This window comes from Oryctolagus cuniculus, chromosome 10 (assembly GCF_051225735.1).
Source record: "Oryctolagus cuniculus isolate XC-2025 breed Fujian yellow rabbit chromosome 10, ASM5122573v1, whole genome shotgun sequence".
Lineage (NCBI taxonomy): Eukaryota > Metazoa > Chordata > Mammalia > Lagomorpha > Leporidae > Oryctolagus > Oryctolagus cuniculus.
The window spans coordinates 41,073,164-41,093,408 of record NC_142876.1 but is presented as its reverse complement, the minus strand read 5'-3'; the positions used below and the strand labels follow the sequence as shown (position 1 = coordinate 41,093,408).

General features: G+C 44.3%; 1 protein-coding gene across 16 annotated transcripts in view; it reads right to left on the bottom strand.

The window, feature by feature from the left end:
* Positions 1-20,245, bottom strand: part of TPGS2 (tubulin polyglutamylase complex subunit 2) — an 82,754-nt gene that overhangs the window by 18,756 nt on the left and 43,753 nt on the right. For 4 of the 16 annotated variants that reach the window (XM_089305789.1, XM_089305792.1, XM_089305798.1 and 1 more), the window contains exon 3: positions 9,628-9,902. The exons of 11 other annotated variants lie outside the window; for them this stretch is intronic. The gene's annotated coding sequence lies outside the window, so the exon portion shown is untranslated. The remainder of the gene's footprint in view (positions 1-9,627; positions 9,903-20,245) is intronic. One more of the 16 variants, XM_089305793.1, reaches the window with a different exon arrangement.

Here is a 20,245-nt window from a genome sequence, read left to right as displayed (position 1 = left end):
CATTTCTTCATCTATAAATTGGAGATACCACTCCCACCTTGTGGAGTTGTTATTCATTTAATATGAAATAACTGATGTGATATATTAGTAAGCACTTATTTGCAGTGGGGCAATATCTTGCCCTTATTCAAATCCATTTGCTACTCAATAGCCACAGTGATCTTCCCAAAGCAGAACCTTCATAGTTCCCTACTTAGAACATTGCAATAGCTCCCTTTGCTGCCAAGACAAAGAGCAAATTCCTGAGGATGCATGAGGCCTGCGTGTCCTGGTCTTGGCTGACCTTTCTCCCTTGCTCTCCTGTGCTCTGTGTTCTCAGAATAGTGTACTCCTCACCCTACAGCCTTCATACAGGCTGAAAGCCCCTTCTTTCCAGATTTCACGTGCCTAATTTATACCTTCTCGTGGATTCTTTGGGGAAATCTTTCCTCAACCAGGTCAGGCCTCTTGATATTGCTTTTACCTCTTTCACAGTATTTAGTCCAACTTGCAATTGCACTTAAACAATCTATACTCTTAGACCAAGAGGTAAGAATAGAACATTTGAGGTCGGCATTGTGGTGTAGAGGGTAAAGCTGATGCCTGCCATGCCAGCATCCCGTATAGGCACCAGTTTGAGACCTGGCTGCTCCACTTCCAATCCAGCTCCCTGCTAATGTGCCTGGGAAAGCTGGAGGATGGCCTAACTGCTTGTGCCCCAGCACCCACGTGGGAGATATGAAAGAAGCTCCTGACGCCAGGCTTTGGCCTGGCCCAGCCCCCAGCATTGCAGCCATTTGGGGAGTAAACCAGTGGATGGAAGAGTGATCTCTCTCTCCCTATAACTCTGAATTTCAAAGAAATAATAAATCTTAAAAAAAAAAAAAAAACAACAACAACTTACCATTGAATCCCTAGGGTCAAAACCAGACACAATGCCTGGCTCACTTTTAGGAGCTTAGAATTTTTATTGAATAAATAAGTTAAAATTCCAAGGAGGGTTGGAAAGCATTAGCTGTTGATGTAGTTAACAGTTATCTGCGACACTTAGCTGTGTTTTGCCCCGTAAGATGTCTAATATTTATCCATCTATGTATTTATTTTTTCATTTCTTTGCTGAATCTTTAACTCTGTTATTTACCATATTTTTTTTTTTGACAGGCAGAGTTAGAGAAAGAGACAGAGAGAAAGGTCTTCCTTCCGCTGGTTCACCCCCTAAATGGCCGCTATAGCCGGCGCGCTGCGCTGATCCGAAGCCAGAAGCCAGGTGCTTCCTCCTGGTCTCCCATGCGGGTGCAGGTGCCCAAGCACTTGGGACATCCTCCACTGCCTTTCCAGGCCACAGCAGAGAGCTGGACTGGAGAAGGAGCAACCGTGGCAGAATCCGGTGCCCCGACCAGGACTAGAACCCAGGGTGCTGGCACCATAGGCTGAGGATTAGCCTAGTGAGCCGTGGCACAGGCCAAATATTTTCTAAACTGATAACATTGAGTGATAACCCTGACCAAAAGTAGACTCCAAATATAGTAAATTGAAACCTAGGTTGATATGCAATCAATAACCTAAGTGGCTAACCTGGTAACCAAGCAACTGAGCCTCAGCCGTTCACAGCAGCCGAACCTTCAGCCAACCCTAGGCTAAAGATTGCCAAATTATGCCCAAATAAGGCAAATACCAAACTGTACCAATCAGGTCATCTCAAATACTTAATTTCCTGTTTTTCTAGTTTTAAACAGAGCTTACCTCACTATAATAGGGGCATTCTGAATCATCTTCAGTCCAGAATGCCACCCCATTCTAGAAATTGTTCTTGCTCAAATAAACTCTGTTCAATTTAACTGCTCTCAGGCTTGGTATTTTTCCACAACACTTATACACAACTTTGAATGGCCACTACCCTCCAGAGGATCAGTGGGGCTCGGAAGAGACACTTTATGCTGAGGAAACAGGGTAAAATAGGAGGGAATCCTGAACAGGAACAGAGAAAAGGGTGACCTCTATGTTGACGGCAAGTATGGCCTGAGATAACAGTCAGCTTCCTGCCCTAAGCTTCCATTTTGGGGACACTTGACATTGATCTCTGTTGGGAGGTGAGGATTCCACATGACCTTACCATGGAGCAAGGACAGAAGCCTCTCACCTGTGTGACTGGGAACAGGCCTCCAGTTCCTTGTGCTCTTCTTCAGCTGGCTCAGCCCTGCCCTGCCTTGACTACCGGCCACACCACTATCTTAAGAGTCCAGCCATTAGCCCAAGCTTTCCCCATTACCTTAAGAGCTCTGCCTTAGTCCAAATCCTCCCAAGCCACACCACTATACTGAGGGATCAGCTGCTAGCCCAAGCTCTCCCAACGATCTCAAAAGCTTAGCCTTACCCCAGACCCTTCCAAGCCCTCCAACTACTTTATGACATATAAGCCACTAGTTTGTGTGAGAAGGTGCTTCCTCTGCTGTGTGTTCCCAGGTGGCTCTCTGCCGTACATTCACCGGGAGTGAGCCCTCTCAGGGCTGTGATTCCATGTTGTTTCCTCTTGATCTTGCTCTATCCTTAAACTTGGTGCCCCATGTGAACAAGGGTGTGAGAGATCAGCCCCTGGCCCACTGTGGTCCCTCAGAAGCTCACAGACTTCTGATACCCTTTGGGTGAGAACTGCCCCCCCCCCCCTGCACCGCCCAGTCCTCTGGACTTGCCTCTGTGGCAAACTGGGGGGGGTGAGGACCCAAGGTGACTGTTGAGTATCTGGCCCTCAGACTCCTTTACTTGCTCTTTCCTATCATCTCCATTTTCCTTTCCAGAATGATGCCATGGATGGCCATGACTGGGAACATGGATGGGCATGACTGGTAGAAAGCTGATGGTCTCAGGCCAAGGCTACTCCTTGATGTGACCCAAAATTCCAGAGGCGAAAAACAGACCCTGACCGCCCTATAGCGTATCCAAGCACAGACTTCCTCCTTTATTGCCCTTTCTTTCTTTCTTTCTTTCTTTCTTTCTTTCTTTCTTTCTTTCTTTCTTTCTTTCTTTCTTTCTTTCTTTTTTTAACAGGCAGAGTGGACAGTGAGAGAGAGAGAGAGAAAGGTCTTCCTTTTGCCGTTGGTTCACCCTCCAATGGCCGCCGCGGCCGGTGTGCTGCGGCCAGCGCACTGCGCTGATCTGATGGCAGGAGCCAGGTACTTCTCCTGGTCTCCCATGTGGGTGCAGGGCCCAAGCACTTGGGCCATCCTCCACTGCACTCCCTGGCCACAGCAGAGAGGTGTCCTGGAAGAGGGGCAACCGGGACAGAATCCAGCGCCCTGACCGGGACTAGAACCCGGTGTGCTGGCGCCGCAAGGCGGAGGATTAGCCTAGTGAGCCGCGGCGCCGGCCTATTGCCATTTCTGACCAAGGGCCTCTCCTTGGTAAAGGGAAGGTGATACTCTCAGGCACCCCTCAAAATATCCCCCTTGGTGTGACTTGGGCAGACTTGGGAGATGCCTCTCCAGGCTCCCCATAGGAGTTGAGAACTGCTTTCCCATCTCCCTGCAAATTCACGGTCAGAAGCCTTTTGTCGGAACTCTCTTCTGCATGCAACACTGATCCTCAGCCCCTTGGATTGGAAGGAAGTCCGTCCTCATTTCATCTCCCCAGGCACTGGGGCAGACCTCGTTGGCCATTATCCTTTCCCTCACTGGGTTTTAGGGTACATGGTCGGTTCCACTGGGAACACTGCAATACAACTTAGTTTAGGGATGCCTATCTAAGCATATGGAGGCTCAATTGTGAGCATGGTTGCAGGAGATTCCTTGAGGGATGCCTTGTTATGAGCAACTCCTCAGCCCTTGGCCTTATTCTACCCAATCCATGAGTTCTGAAATTTCTTGTATTTTCCCTGTCTCCCCCTTGGCTTGTCTCTTAAAAAACCTGCATAGGTTGGGCTGGCGCCGTGGCTCACTAGGCTAATCCTCCGCCTTGCGGCTCCGGCACACTGGGTTCTAGTCCCAGTCGGGGCGCCGGATTCTGTCCCGGTTGCCCCTCTTCCAGGACACCTCTCTGCTGTGGCCAGGGAGTGCAGTGGAGGATGGCCCAAGTGCTTGGGCCCTGCACCCACATGGGAGACCAGGAGAAGTACCTGGCTCCTGCCATCGGATCAGCGCGGTGTGCCGGCCGCAACACGCCAGCCGCGGTGGCCATTGGAGGGTGAACCAACGGCAAAGGAAGACCTTTCTCTCTGTCTCTCTCTCACTGTCCACTCTGCCTGTCAAAACAAAACAAAACAAAACAAAACAAAACAAAACAAAACAAAACCCCTGCATAGGTTGGGCCTAAAACAGGGGGGAATGAGGCAAAAATGATTAATTTTCTTCTACACTAAAGTTTGGCTTCAATATAAATCACATGATGATTGTAAATGGCCAGAATTTGGCACTTTAAATCTTTAAATTCTCTGCTGCCATGATAACTTTACAGATAGGACAAATGTTCATAGGTGTCTTCCTCTTAAGTCCTCTGCCCTCTTTCCCCTCCTTCTTCCTCCTCTATTGGCTCTCTGCTCACCCTGCTCCCCTCACCCCCTAGTGGCAGATGTAACTGCTCCTCTACTTCCCTCCTCTTTGGATGCTCCTTGACATCCTGACCCCTCCCCCTCCATCCCACCACTCCCTTTCCCTTCCCAATACTGTCATTCCACATTGATCCCAGGGCCCTCCAAGCCTTTGCCTAGTGACTCCTCCCCAAACACTCCACCCAATTACCCCCACCCCCACCCCATCTCCTCTTAATACTCACTCCTGGGTCCACGACCCCTTCTCTTCACCAGATCTAATCAAATTGAGGAGTGTTTAGGTTCATTCTCTGAGAATCCATTCAAAATACTGTCATGGACAACTGCCGCTTTTCTACCTAAATAAACCAGGTTTTTGGAGGGGGAGCTTCTCAGTCATTTCTTCCCTTGCCCTCCAGAGGAACTGCTCCCCCAGTGTTACTTTCCGGGACCTAAATGTCAGTGAAAACAGAGCCATCTTACCTGAGGCACCATTTTAAACTTCGGGCACCACTTTAGGCTCTGGCCCAGTTGCCATCTTGTACAATATGTTTCAATCTCAGTTCCTAAATTCAGCCTGGCTTACTAGAAGTTAGGTGACCAAATAGCCCAACTACAAGTGTCAACTCCACCCCTACCCTAATGGGATTCGCTGCTCCCACTTCCCTATCTCTGCAAGGCTATGATAAGTCCCCCAAGTCCCCGCCCGACACAGGCTCTCTCTTGCCCTCTCTCTCCAGCCTGTTGCTCTCCTTGGCCCCCGAAAATAAACCTTTTCCCTTACTCTGATATTAGGTTGTTCTGTGGTGGCCTTTTACTGGTGCTGTTAGGCAGGAAGTCAGATATGAGCTTATGTGTGTGTGACAAAGGCCTAAAGAGAAGACATCTATGTCCAGCATATGCATCATCCCAATAACCTTATCTACATCCTGCCCTGTCCCTCCTACCCAATAACCTGCCAGGTGGGGGTCCCTGCCCCTGATAATCTTCCAGGTGCAGCCCAGTATCTGCATTTCAAATATGCATCCTGCCCTGCCCCTTCTAACCATCCTTTCTCTAAGGCAAGGTGACACCAGCCAGGCTTCTCCTGTCTGATAACTTCAGGGGGAAAACTCAGATAGGAATTTTTCTTATTTACATCCAAAAAGTCCTTTGTTCCAAGAGGAGCAGAAGTGGGGAGGCAAGGCCCATCCCCTTAAAACCCCCGGCCTCAACTGGACAGCATGCTCAGCCCTCTGCCTCCATGCTGAGCGGCCCGCCTGGCCTGGCCAGGTATACTCTCCACTCAACCACGTAACCCCACTCTCCCCCAGTCTGAGCGACTGGGCACTCTCAGGTTCTATCTGGAGAGGTGCCCATCCATTCTTACGGATGTTCCTTCCCTAAAAACCTTGCTATTTTACTTTCTACTACTCTCTGTCTCACGCCTGAAATCTTTCTTGCATGAAGACAAGAACCCTGCCATTCACCGGTAACAGTGCCATGACTCAGATCCAGGCTCTCCCACTGACCCCGCTCTCCCCTAGGAGATCTGAGCTGCTTCAGGATCCCGGATTTCTGTCAACCACAAAATACACCCCTGGACCTCGTCTTCACCACCAAACACTCCGTGATCCCCATCCACACACCATCCCTTCAAAAATCCTGAGGTAAAGTGGGGTGGGCAGAGGATTCTCCCATAGTTACTTTCTAGGGGCTGTGGTTCTATGCAACTTCACTCTGAAGTCCTGGTACCAGGCACCAGAACTCCTACAGCCTTGTGTCCCTCTATGGACTGTGTCCCTGGCATCAGTGGGTGTAGGTGATGACTCAATCCTGTTTCCCTTCTACGGGCTTTACAGCCTGGGCCCCAGTGCATGCAGTGCCAAGCCCCACCCTCTGCTCCCTCACTCTCCTTGTCATACTGCCATGATCTTGGGGATGGCTGCCATCTGCTAGTCTGACCTCTACAGGTTGCTATGCGAGCTTCCTTGTCCCTTGTTCTGTCTGACTCTTCTCTCAGGTGTCTCCTAAATAATCTTGTTCCTCTCAAATTGGCCCCAGATCTCAAATACCATCACCTCATCTTTATTTGTAATCAAGCATGGCCCACGTATGAGCTCGACAACCAGTCCAAATGGCAGCTTAACAGCACGCTAGACCCTGACATTATGCAGGATCTTTACCACTTTTGTGAGCGTTCGGGAAAGTGGAAGGAGATTCCCTATGTTCAAGGTTTCTTCTGTGTCCGGTCTAAACCTCTCTGTGCCTCGTGTTCCCTTGCTCAAGTCCTCTTAGCCACCAAGGCTCCTTTTAAAGATCCAGAGACAGAGCCAAAGCCTCTGTCCCACGTTCGATCCTGCAGCTGAGCCTCCACATTACAGACCCATCCCACAGACACTGGCTCAGCTACTTCCTGCTCAGGCCCTGGCACAGTCACCTCCCACTCAACAACCTCAAAGCCCACTAACTCAGACACCTCCCCCTCCTACCCAGACATTCCAGGAGGTGGCATGTTTCTACTCCAGCTCTCAATGTAACTCCCCCTGCCTTATCTCAAGTCTCCTGCTCCCCCTTATTTCAAAACCAGTCCTTGTCCATTTCTACTCCCCCTGCCTTATCTCAAACCCAGTCCTTGCCCCAACTTTTGCCCTCCCCATCTCACTGAGCCAGCATACTATTCCCACCTTGTCACTACCACCTCAAGCCCTCAACCCCCATTCTCCTGTCCCAAGTGCCCAAGTTTCTTGTTCTCATGGAGCAGCTAGGGAACCTGCCTCCATGTTGCCCCTTTGAGAGATGGCGGAAGCAGAGGGTATATTCAGAGTCCACATTCCTTTATCACTTGCCAATCTCTCACAAATCACTAACCCAGAGTGTCAATATTTAACACAGTGCTATGATCTTTTTCATGATGTCTTTATGATCCTCTCCAATACCCTCCCCTTCCAGAGGAGTGAAGGCGAGTTTGGGAACATGCCTGTCTCCATGCCTATAAGACTCATCACACTGACCCTGCCCATCCCATAAGAGCAGATGTGGTCCCCAAACAGGACTCCAATTGGAATTACAACTCTCCCAACGGCATAATGGTCAGAAATAATTCCATTACCTGCTTATTAGCTGGCCTCAAAAAACCCACCAGAAAGGCCATAAGATGCCATTCTCTCGCTCTTTTCTTGTTATACGTCTACTCCCCTTTTGGGAACAGACATACTCTATCAGTTTGATACTCAGGTAGTTTTCACTCTTGGGCCATCAGCCCCATCCTCCAACTTGTCTACTCCCCTCCTCCTCCTGTTCCAATTTTACCATAAGGATAGCAAGGGAGTGGTGATTCTGTCCTTCTGAGCTCAAAGTTTACTGTAAATGTCACCTACCTCACCTTTCTGAGAGCTCTTTGTTTTATGATGAGCAAGCCAGACAGGATAAAGGACTGCAAATCAGGTCTTTTGATGGGTTTCTGGCCTGTTAGGGTGTCCGTTGAAAACTGCATTCTGTTCTTCCTTAATTTGTCAGTGAGACTGGGCACAGCCCGGAGCTAGGCTATGGGCTCTGGGCTCCATGCCTCAATGAGGTTTTCCTTTACTCCTGATCCCGACAAAATCTCCATTTCTCTCTGCTCCTTTAAATGTTTTCTGTACCTGTATGGTCTCCTCAATTCCTACAAACTCGATTTCCTAGTCCCATTAGTGGGTATTTCCTAGCTGGCTTAATAGCCAAAACTGCCTCTCTCCTCCTGAACCTTCCTCCTCTGTTATTCTACTCTCTCTCTTAACCTAGCTGTCTTGGTATCTCTCCCGCCTTGAACCAAGAGGGCCACAGAGCCCCGAGAGAAATTTCAGAAATTCTACACATAAAAAGCTTTCTACCCAGCAATGTTCCACACAGAGAATAAAAAGAAAATGAAGGTCCCCCTCCCAAGGCAACATTATCCTGAAAGAGATCTCTCCCAATGTATTGAAATAATGATCAAGACTACTGGCCTTTCAAACCAGCAGGCTCACTAGGTCAATTACTATTTCCATACATACCTCCTTTTCCATAATTGCCCCTTATTCTGTCACCTATCAGGTTCTCCTTAGGAATATCTGGAGGGGTGCCCATCTGCTCTGATGGATGCTCTCTCTCATTAAACATAACATAATGGTGAATAATAACATGACAACCTTGTTTTGCAAGTTGGTTTAACAGATTTCTGATAGCAATGGGTGATCAGTGCCTAAGATAGCACTCTAAGTGGATTTTGCAATCTTTGGTTTAATGTCACTGATTTATAGCTAAAAGGAGTAGAACGCCATATAAATGCAATTTTGACCTTAATTCAGGTGGAGGAGCCGGCGCCGTGGCTCAATAGGCTAATCCTCCACCTTGCGGCGCCGGCACACCGGGTTCTAGTCCCGGTCGGGGCGCCGGATTCTGTCCCGGTTGCCCCTCTTCCAGGCCAGCTCTCTGCTATGGCCAGGGAGTGCAGTGGAGGATGGCCCAGGTGCTTGGGCCCTGCACCCCATGGGAGACCAGGATAAGTACCTGGCTCCTGGCTCCTGCCAGGATCAGCGCGGTGCGCCGGCTGCAGCGGCGGCCATTGGAGGGTGAACCAGCGGCAAAGGAAGACCTTTCTCTCTCTGTCTCTCTCTCACTGTCCACTCTGCCTGTCAAAAAAATAAAAAATAAAAAAAAAAAAATTCAGGTGGAGGTAGGATATTATCAGCATCTTCAAGTGTAATTGTTAAATGTAAATTGGGTAAAGGCAAATCTTGTGTCTAAATGTACTCTTAGCATCTTATATTCTATGGGAAAACTATTTGGGTTTGCTAACATGTTTTCATAAATTGTCCATATAAAAAGTAGTTCAATCCTGCTTGAAAGTAACTAAGGCTGAAATCTGATGAGTTATCTCATTTAGAAAAGGTGGTCTTAATTTGTTAAACGGTTATTTCAAAATGTAAATCATGGAAATCAGCAGATGGAAAGGTCACAAGTATAGAAATGTGTTCTTGGTAAAGTAAATAGTAAATAGTTTTTAAACTGGTGACTCTGTCAGTCAGAACTCCAGTAAGCTCTCTTCTCTACTTCTGTTAAAACTGTCCCATGTTATGGGATGATTCCATGTATTTAAGATTATATTTCCGGCCAGCACTGTGGCTCACTTGGCTAATCCTCCGCCTGCAGCACCAGTACCCCCGGTTCTAGTCCCGGTCGGGGCGCTGGATTCTGTCCCGGTTGCTCCTCTTCCAGTCCAGCTCTCTGCTGTGGCCCAGGAAGGCAGTGGAGGATGTCCCAAGTGCTTGGGCGCCTGCACCTGCATGGCAGACCAGGAGGAAGCACCTGGACCTGGCTCCTGGCTTCAGATCGACGCAGCAGCCGGCAGTAGCAGCCATTTGGGGAGTGAACCAATGGAAGGAAGACCTTTCTCTCCCTCTAACTGTCAAAAAAAAAAAAAAGATTATATTTCCAATTTTTGAGATGACCAAAGAGACAGATTTTGTGCTCTGTTAAAGTAATATATTGTGTTCTCTACTGTCTCTGTTAACTTCTGATTGTTTAGGAACAACTGAGTTTTAAAAGAGTTATGGTTTGTCTGAATATACACTCATTCTAAAAACACCTTGTAACAATGATCAAATTTTGTCTATATTATGTCATGATGTTAAGGGATCCTGATTCTTTATATATATATATATATATATATATTTTTTTTTTGACAGGCAGAGTGGACAGTGAGAGAGAGACCGAGAGAAAGGTCTTCCTTTGCCGTTGGTTTACCCTGCAATGGCCGCCACGGCTGGCGCGCTGCGGCCAGCGCACCGCGCTGAAGGGGATCCTTATTCTAACAGATACTTTAAACCTCCTTGGCATTCTTGACAGGCATTAAAAAAAAAAAAAAATCAAAGTTGCAAATCTTTGGACTTGATATTTTCAGTTGGGCCCATGGAAATGTCAAAGGATATATGTCTCATCTTGTAGAGACACCAACTAGTAAGACTATTTGGATTATATTAAAGATACTGTCAAGATGTGAAGTGGTGCTAAATTTTAAGTTATGATAATATAAAATGCTACTGATACAAATGTCTAAGAGTTATCTTGTTGTGTTGATATCAGATATGATGGTTATTTTAATGAGACGCCTAAAAGGGGTAAATGTCTTATAAAATACTACAGGTGCTTTCAAAAATACTGTGTGGAGTAAGCAACTGCCTCTTCCTGTTGGTTAATGAGTTTATAATTTTAACCATGCTATTTAAAGTCTTGTCTTCCACAGTTTGTGTTCTCCTGCAAACATTAAAAATCAGATTTGCTGTTCATGAAGACTAAAACATTGTTGCTTCTGTTTAAATGTGTGCTCCTGTTGGTTCTAAAGGACTTTTTTTCCAGTGATTTCTATTGTGTTCAGTACTTTGGGATGGCTCTGCAAGCAGATAAAGCCAATAATGGACTACAGGTTCCAACTGAGAGAAAAAATGGTTAACTGAGAGTGCAAAGTAATTCAAATAAATCAGTAATTTAAAAAACAGTTAAAGATTTTAAGAAGTTATTACTGAAACTGCTTTATTGTTCTATCTTGTGTGTTATATGTGTGTACATACTGTGTGTCTACATGGGAAAACTTATTTATCAAGAGCTGTTTTAATTGGCTTATAGATAAGATTGCTCAGATTGAAAACTGCTGAACTAATCAAAGATTTTTTTTGGTTCGTGTGACCTAAATCTCCATACCAGATGTTTTAAATTTGTTGACATGTTTGTATTGGGTTTGCTGGTCAAACAGGTTACACTTGCGTTAGATATTTAAGCAATGTTTCCAAATACACATTATTGAAATTTATAGAAGGCACTGGATCTTTTCATAAATGTTTTCAAAAGTCTTCATTTAACAGTTAAAATTGTTTGCTAAGTTTCATTTGATATTAAGTTATTGACAGTAAGCGATCTGGGAAGTCTGACTTGTTCCCTCATTTCACTATTCTCTTCAAGATAGGAAACTGATTCTAATCTGAAGGACTCTCCACAAGAATGTACACTTTGATCTTAATACCTAAAAAAAGGGATGGCTAACATTTTTCTCTAATAATAATAGGCTGGCGACATAGCATAGCCTGAAAGAGAGCTTAAATTATGATTTACAGCTAGGTTTACTTTGCCATGGGTAAACAGGCAAAAGCTCCCTTTTCAAACAAAACTAAGGGAGAGTTTTACTAACGACTTCAAATTTTATAGATAAGGTGGTCTGCATGTTTGATATTAAAGTGAGCACACAGCTTTCCTCATGGCATTGGTGTACCTCACAGAAAAACTATCAGAACATACTCATGACTACAGATTTCTAGTTTAGGCCATCAAAGATTAGAGATAGGACTGAGCACCCCTTCACTTGCATCATCTTAAAGGTTTCTTCTGGTCTGCTTTAACAAAAACCAGGAGGAAGAGGAAACTAGGCAGCAGAAGCAATGTAAAGGTAAGTGGCAGGCCAAATAATGGCTGCTCTACACAGTGATCTGCCATCAAAGAGACCCAATAGGCCAGTCCACTGCATTGGTTTTTGAGGTGGAAAGTCAGGGCTTCAGCAGAAGTCAGCTTACGAAGAGCCCTGGCAGCTCTGCCAGCTAAGAGTTGGGTCGATGGAAACAAAACTGCCCTGTTGAAGGACTCCTAGGTCAGAGCTGCAGACCTTGTTAGCTCTGAGCTGCAAAGCCCTATACTCCGCTCAGCTTCCAAAGTAACCATTGCTGCTGAGGGGATGGCCAAGTAGGGTCAGCAACATTACAGGCAGAACTGTAAATTTCCTGTTTAGAGATGCCACCTGCCTTCACTTGGCCTCCTCTCCCCCAGGCTAGCTAGGTAATGGAAGTCAACAGGTGCCTTCCCTAAGGAGGTTCACACCTCCCTTATGATGTACCCCATGTAAAGAGATAGATAGGTCTGGGCCTCATAACTGACAAGGCCTTAAAGCCCACCTGATTATTATCAAGCCCCTTCTGTCAGTTTCTATTTGCCTCTCAATGGGAAAGTTTGCTCATGGTTTAGACAGCACCTCTCTTAGGTCCTCTAATAATGGCTCTGTCCTTTGTTTTAGACCCTGCTAGCCCACTTGGGACCTCATTACTTTGTAATCATCTTCTCTTAAATCAATGGCTCTACTCCTGGCCTGTGTGTATTCGTGGTCCTCTCCCCTATAATTATTCAGAATTTTTTCTACAGACAAACCCCTCTACCCACAAGAGATGAACAGCCTTTCTCCAGGTTTTGGTTAGGATCAGCTTCACAGCTTCTCTCTCCTCAGTAGAGATCTCAGGAACAGCTTTGGGTCACAACATTATCTCGACCTACTGACTCCAAAACAATTCCAACAGCTACAAGAGGAGGTCACTAGGTCCACTGAGAGCTCAGCTGATGCTATCCGAGGACTCCAAAGCCAAATCACCTCACTAGCAGCCATGGTACTAAAGATGGGCCTTAAACCTGTAACAGCTAAAAACTGAAAATTTGTATCTTTCTGGGAAAACTGTGTTGTTATTATGTTTTAACCAATCACGCCAGGTAAAATAGAATGCTAAAATTCTTCAACAAAACAATCCCCACATCCATCAGACAGTCTTCACTAGGCTCCAGGAAGCCCCCTCATTTCCTCTCCTCTATGGGATCCTCTCATTACTTGATTGATGCCCCTCTTAGGGTGACTTGCAACTATAGTCGGCCTGGCCTTTATACTACCTCGTCTGTTTAAATACTTACAGGAAGTGATAATGGAACAAACCAAAGCCTTCACCAATCAGGTGGTCAACCAAATGCTGCTACAGGGATATACTCAGCTCCCTGCCCAGGAGATTGTGGCTTGAGACATCACCCTCTGCAGTGGAGACTAACTTGTCGCTCCATGCCAGCAGGAAGTAGCTCCAGAAGATAGATCATTGTCCCTCCTGGACTCTTGGGGCTGATGTAATCTTATGCAACACTTGCTTTATAAAGGGGGGAATGTTAGTGCAAATGCTGCTGTCTTATCTGAGGTGCCATCTTAAACCTCAGGTGCCATTTTAGTTCTGGCTTAGTCACCATCTTGTACAGTAACTTTCAGTCTCAGTTCTCTCTCTCTCCAGCCTGTCAGGTCCATCCCCCCCCCACCCCAAACCCCAACAATAAATGTTTTCCCTTACTCCAGTGTTGGGAGTGTTTTGTGGTGGCCTTTCACTAAAAGAGGATAACTCTCTTCCCTTTCCATTCTCTAACACTGTCTAGTCAAAGGGACATCTTTTATAAGTACTCTTCCTGTGTAAAAAAAGGTAAGCCAGGTGACTTCTAGGGTCAAGACATCACAGGGACTTAGGTGAGAAGTGACTAAGTACAGGTAAACATGCTGACCTCTCCCTCTCTGTGGGCTCCGTGATGCGGTACTCCCACAGCCCAGGGCTTCAAACACTTCTTAAGCAAGGAAAAGGTGCTCATAGTGGCCCACCTGGACACTGAGAATTCCTTTGACCCTCAGACCTTGATCTGAAGATCAACCAGGGAGACACCAGGAAAATTGAGTCTTAAGGAAATTATCTCTGGAATGTTTAAAAGGACTATCTTAACTCTGAACTCAGTCTCTGACCTTGGGACTTCCAGATGGATCCCTGGAACTCTCAAATAATGAGACTCAAACATGGTATGGAATTAGCATCACTTTTTTGATAACCTAAAAATCCATTATCAGGTTATAGAATCTAATTCCTGTTGTGTTTGTATAAGGGTCTAAAGGGTTAAACCCTACTCCCTCCAATCCTCAGCTTCAGTCTTTGAAGCAAAAGAAAAAAAAAAAAAGGCTGTTTAAACTTTTTTCCCTCTCTCTGGTTTGGGGTACTTAACTCTACCCCTTTGCTGGAGACAGAAGGTGGGGGCAGGAAGGCCAGTGATCTCTTGGCTTGAAGTGGTGACACTCAGAAGCCTCCCTGGCAATGATTCCTCTACCCCTCTCTAAAATTTAGATGTAAGTTAACAGTCTCCAGTGGCCAACTCATCCATGGCAAACCACTTCAGGACCATAGTCACTCTTGAGAAATGTCTTGCAGCTGCCTGAAGACTTGTCTGTCTCAGAATAACCTCAATCAATTGTTGACCAAATGTTGCTGGCCTAATGTGTTTGTTGGGTGAAAAGAAACTAAGCTGAAATTCAATTTAAAATCTAAAGAGACATCTTTGGTAAATAAAAATCCCATGCATAAAAATCCTAGGTAATGTCTTTTGAGCTAATTTGGTTCAGCTGTAACTGGACATTAGGATTAAAGGGCTTTCTCCTTTTTGGATGTAGGAAGATCACAATATGGTGAGAAATTGTTGTGTAACTTGCCAAACTTGTTTTGTAACTGAATTCAACAGGTCTGGCCAAAATAACAACAGGTGGTCAGGGCTCTATCTGTAAAAGCTTTAGGGTGTATTTTGCAAAATTAAAAAGTTTTAATTTAAACCTATAAAATAAAGATTGTATTTCACAACAACATTGTTTGGTGTCAGTACTCCCTAAAATTAAATAACAAATTCGGTACTTAATAGACCTAGGCTATGTCACTGGTTTCCAGCTAGAGTTGTTTTATTAAAAAAAAAAAAGGAATAAAAATCTGTATATGTGTAATTTTAATGCTAAATTCTATCAAAAAAGATAGTTTGGGTTTGTTAACAAGTAAGCTTTCACAAATTGTCCATATATAGTACAGCAGATCCTGGAAACCTGTTTTTGGTTCTGACTCTTAAATTGCTCTGAATTATGGGATGATTTCATGTGCTAATGTTTATATTCAACATTTACATTTTGTCAACCAACCAGAGAGATACAGGTTTTGTTATTCAATTGAAATAATCTCATGTTCTGTACTGTCTTTGATAAATTCTGACAGTTAGGAAACAGCTGAGTTTTAAAAGAGTTAAGGTTGTTTTTTGGATATGTACTTATTTTGAAATACTTGAGCAATCACTTTATAACAATGACTAAATCTGGTATCTAACTGGGTAAATCACCCTAAGAGAGTATATATTATTTCATAATATTAAGGGATCCTATTTTAAAGACACATTTTAAGCCCTCCTGGCATCTCTGACAAGCATTAAAAAATATGTCAAAGTTCCAAATTCTTAGTGTTAGGTAGGAAGTCAGTTATGAGCTTATGTGTGTGTGACATAAAGGCCTAAAGAGAAGACATCTATGTCCAGCATATGCATCTGCATCTCAAAGTCATCCCGATAGTTTTAGGGGCAGCCCAGTGTTCCCATCCTGCCCTGCCCCCTCCTACCTGATAACCTGCCAGGTGGGGGTCCCCGCCCCTTCTGCCTGATAACCTTCCAGATGCAGCCCAGTATCTGCATTTCAAATACCCTTCTCCAGACCCTAATTCTCCAGGGGTTCTTGCTCACCCTTCCTCTAAACTCAGGACACCAGCTAGGCTTCCTCCTGTCTGATACCTTCAAGGGAAAACTCAGATAGGAGCTTCTTAATATTTACATCCATAAAATCCCTTGTTTAGGGAGGAGATGTGTGAAGACAAAGACCCATCTCCTTAAAAACCCCCGGTCTCAACCGGACTGTGCGCTCAGCCCTCTGCCTCTCTGCTGAGCCACCCACCTGCCCACCCAGGTGTAATCTCTCCACTCAACCATGAAACCTCGCTCCTCCCCCCCAGTCTGAGAGACCGGGCACACTCTTTCAGGTCCTGTCTGGAGAGGTGCCCATCCGTTCTTACGGATGTCCCTTCCCTAATAAACTTTGCTATTTTACCTTTCCACTACTCTGTCTCACGCCTGAATTCTTTCTTGCATGAAGACAAGAACCCTGCCATTCTCTGGTAACATTAGGACTTTGACATTTCCAGCTGGGCCCCTGAAAATATCAAAGGATCTATCTCTCATCTTGTAAAAACACCAACTAATCAGGCTATCTGGATTACATTAAAGGTAAAGATGTGAAGTGGTGCTAAACTTTAAGTTATGATAATATAAAATGCCAGTGATATAAATGTCTAAAAGTTACAAAAATCTAATGATCTTCTAGTTGGGTTGTTATTAGTCAAGATGTGGTAGAGGCCTTTCCAAGGTCAGAAACAAGAGAAGAAGAACAACAACAAAAAAATCCTGGAAATGGAATGTAGTCATTATCTAATTGCCTGTGAATGTTTCAGCTGTAAATGTTGCAGCTTCTGCTTGTTAGCATGGAATGATGGTGTTAATTAACCCTTGTCAGACAGAGTATAGCTCAGTATGTGTGTGGGAGACATATTAGGTGTATTAAGAAAAACTAGTTAAACATTATCAGCATGGGCAGTATTGTATCAATTCCTATAGCAGCCATGTAATATTAGAATAGCCAATCAAATATACATGTAACCATATAAGGGAGACAAAGAAGTTAAAAACATATATAAACCCTCTTGGTTTGTGGCTCAGGCTTTTGGATAAAAATCCAACTGAACGTTATGCCAGAATAACAACAACAACAACAACAATAAAGACTGCTTTCTGGCCTTGGTGTCTTGTTTCTGTTCACGAATCCTGCTATATTTTTCTGAGGACTTGTCCAGGATCAGCATGGTGTTCTTTTTTCACCTCCCTTGTTGATCAGGGCATGGGATCCCCTGGAGTGTTGGCGGCAGAGGGATCTCTAGTGGTGCTATGGACCACTTGCCCCATGGGGACTGACTCTCCTCTGGTGTGCTGGGGCTCCAACCCTGGAGCACAATGGACCCAGTGGCCACAGGAACCAGTCTAAGGAGCACCACCCATAGGAACTGGCAGGAACCCAGGTTCATTTGGTTTGGCAGACCTGCCCTGAGTGGCCAAAGGGGAGCTTGATCACCTCCTAGTAATCTTGTTAGATTGAAGTAGGCAGACATACAGGCTAAAATTGTTAGATTTGTGAACTGGAAGACCATGCCTTTGCCACGCTCCTGTGTGACCTCATACCCCTACCTGATGCCTTTGCCACGCCCCTGTGTGGCCTCATTCCCCTACCTGGCCACACCTGGGTGACCACCAGCCAATCAGGTTAATTAACCACTCCCCTTTGGAAGTGGGTTAAAAGCCGGGACATGGTGTGGCCTGGGTGGCTCTTCTTCCCTGGCCTCTTGTCAGGAGGGGGCTTGCTGTAGCCCCGCACCTCCAGGGTGCATGGCCTTCAGGCCATGTGCTCTAGGCTTCCTGGCCCAGATACAGGCCTAGATGCTCATCCATGTGGCTGGTCCCTGGTGCTTGGTATGAACCCCTATTCACCTCCCTCTCTTAAATAAAGCTCTCACTCTCCTATGCATCTTTCTCACTAAATAAAAGCTTAAAACGTACCATGCTGCCTCGTTTATCTGTGCCGGTATTTAGAATTCTTCTCTAAATATTAGGCAAGAACCCTCTTGGGCTTATTAATGTTGGGGATTTAGTAATAAGCCTGTGGTGAAATCGTATGGCACCCCAAATTCCGGTAGCACATGTGTGGCACCCCGGATAGCATTTCCAGGGAACTTTAAGGGGCCACATTTCAGTGTAAATTTTAAGGGCGTTTTTTCTGATTTCAAGATGATGCAGTGCAGAGATGAAACTCTAACCCTAATGCACTAGATGGCAGGTTACAGACGTATTCGATAGATAACAATCCCATCCATACATATGCCAAGTAATGGCTCTCATGCTAATTTGGTTCAGCTGTAACTGGATATTGGGTATAAAGGGATTTTCCCTTTTTAAATATAAAAATTCACTGCCTAAAAAAAATTGCTCTGTAACTTGCCAAACTTGTTTTGCAATTTGGTTTAACAGATTCAGCCAAAATAACAATGGGTTATCAGCTCTTATTATCACCCCCTAGGGTGGATTTTGTAGTCTCTGGTTCATGTCACCGATTTCCAGTTAGTTGCTTTACAAAAAGAAATTCCATGTGAAATTCTATATGTATAAATGTAATTTTGATCTTAATTCAGATAAAGGTATGATAAAATGTCTCAGCATCTTAAGTTATCTCTGTGTAATTGCTAAGTATAAATTGGATAAAGGTAAATGAGATAAATGTTTCTAAATGTAAACTTGGAAACTTTTAACATTTTAAATTAAAAAAATATACTTGGGTTTCTTAACAATTATGTTTTCATAAATTGTCTATATATGAAAAATAATTCAGAATGGCTTGAAAGTAACTAAGGTTGAAATTTGGTATGTTCTTTTATTTCAAAAATGTTGCCTTAATTTGGAGATTTTTGAAGAATTATTTCAATGTAAGTCAAGAAAATCAACAGATAGAAAAAAGGTCACAAGCATGAAAATGTGTTCTCAGTAAGAAATGTTATGAAAAAAATTTTTTGGATAAAAAAGGGCATTGCTTGAAAACACTTTCTGCCCTAAAGCTGAATGGTTATATTATTCTAGACTAGAAAGGGAAAGACAAAATATTTAAAGGTTTAAGTAAGTTGCAGAAGGTGTGAGAAAGTCACAAAAGGTTTGAGAGGAATAAATATTGTAAGATTTGTGTGTGAAAAACTGACTCTAACTCTTGAAATATTGCTTACTGTGTTTTCTAAAATGTTAACATTAATACCAAAGGTACAATGACATAGAATTAGAATCTGGTCCTCTGTTAAAACAACAAGGTTGGGGCTACTGCTTTGGTAAAGCAGGTAAATCTGCTGCCTGCAGTGCTGGCATCCCAAACAGGTGCTGCTTAGAGTCCCGGCTGCTCCACACCTAATACAACTCCCTGCTAATGTGCCTGGGAAAGCAGAGGACGATGGCCCAAAGCCTTAGGCCCCTGTACCCACGTGGGAGATTTAGAGAAAGCTCCTGGCTTCGAATCAGCTCAGCCCCAGCCATTGTGGCTGTTTAGGAAGTGAACCACTCTCTCTCTGCCTATGCTTGTAACTCTGCCTTTCAAATAAATAATAAATAAATATATAAAAACAGTTTTTGAATTACATGTTAATAAATATTTGAAAAGTCTTATCTCTAATTTAAAATGCTTTCAAAAAAACACATGCAGCATATCCTTCTAAATAATTGTTTAATACGTGGTTCTCTGCAATTTTCTAGCCAGCTCCAATAAGCTTCAGTTCTAATTCTGTTAAATTGTTCCAAGTTATGGGATGATTCTATGTACTATTTAAAATTTTGTATTATTTACTTGAAAGGCAGAGAGAGGGAAGTAACAGAGAAAGATCTTCCATGTGTTGGTTCACTCCTCAAATGGCTGCAATGGCCAGAGCCGGGCCAGGCTGAAGCCAGGAGCCTGGGTCTTATTCTAGGTCTACCCACTTGGGTGCAGGGGCACAAGGACATGGGCTGTCTTCTGCTACTTTTGCAGGCAAATTAGCAGGGAGCTGAATGGGAAGTGGGGTAGCAGGATCTTGAATCAGTGCACATATGGGATGTCAGCGTTGCAGGTGGAAGCCTAATTTACTATGCCACAACATTGGCTCCTGTGCTACCTCTTATATTTGAGGTTTTTATTTCCAATTTTGGTGACAGATGAAAGAAACAAACTTTGTGTCCACATGAAGCTATCTTTGTGTTCTCTCTCGTTAAGTTCTGATTAAGAACAGCTGAGTTTTAAGAGTTATGGTTTGTTTAAATATGTACTTAAAATATTTGAGTGAATATTTTATAACAATGATTAAATCTAGACTATTTATGTCATCATGTTAAGGGATCCTATTTCAACCACATATTTTAAGCCTTCTTAGTATCCTTGACTGACATTCAGAATTCCAAATTCTTTGGACGTTGATATTTCTGGGTTGGGCCCCTGGAAATGTCAAAGAATAAATCTCT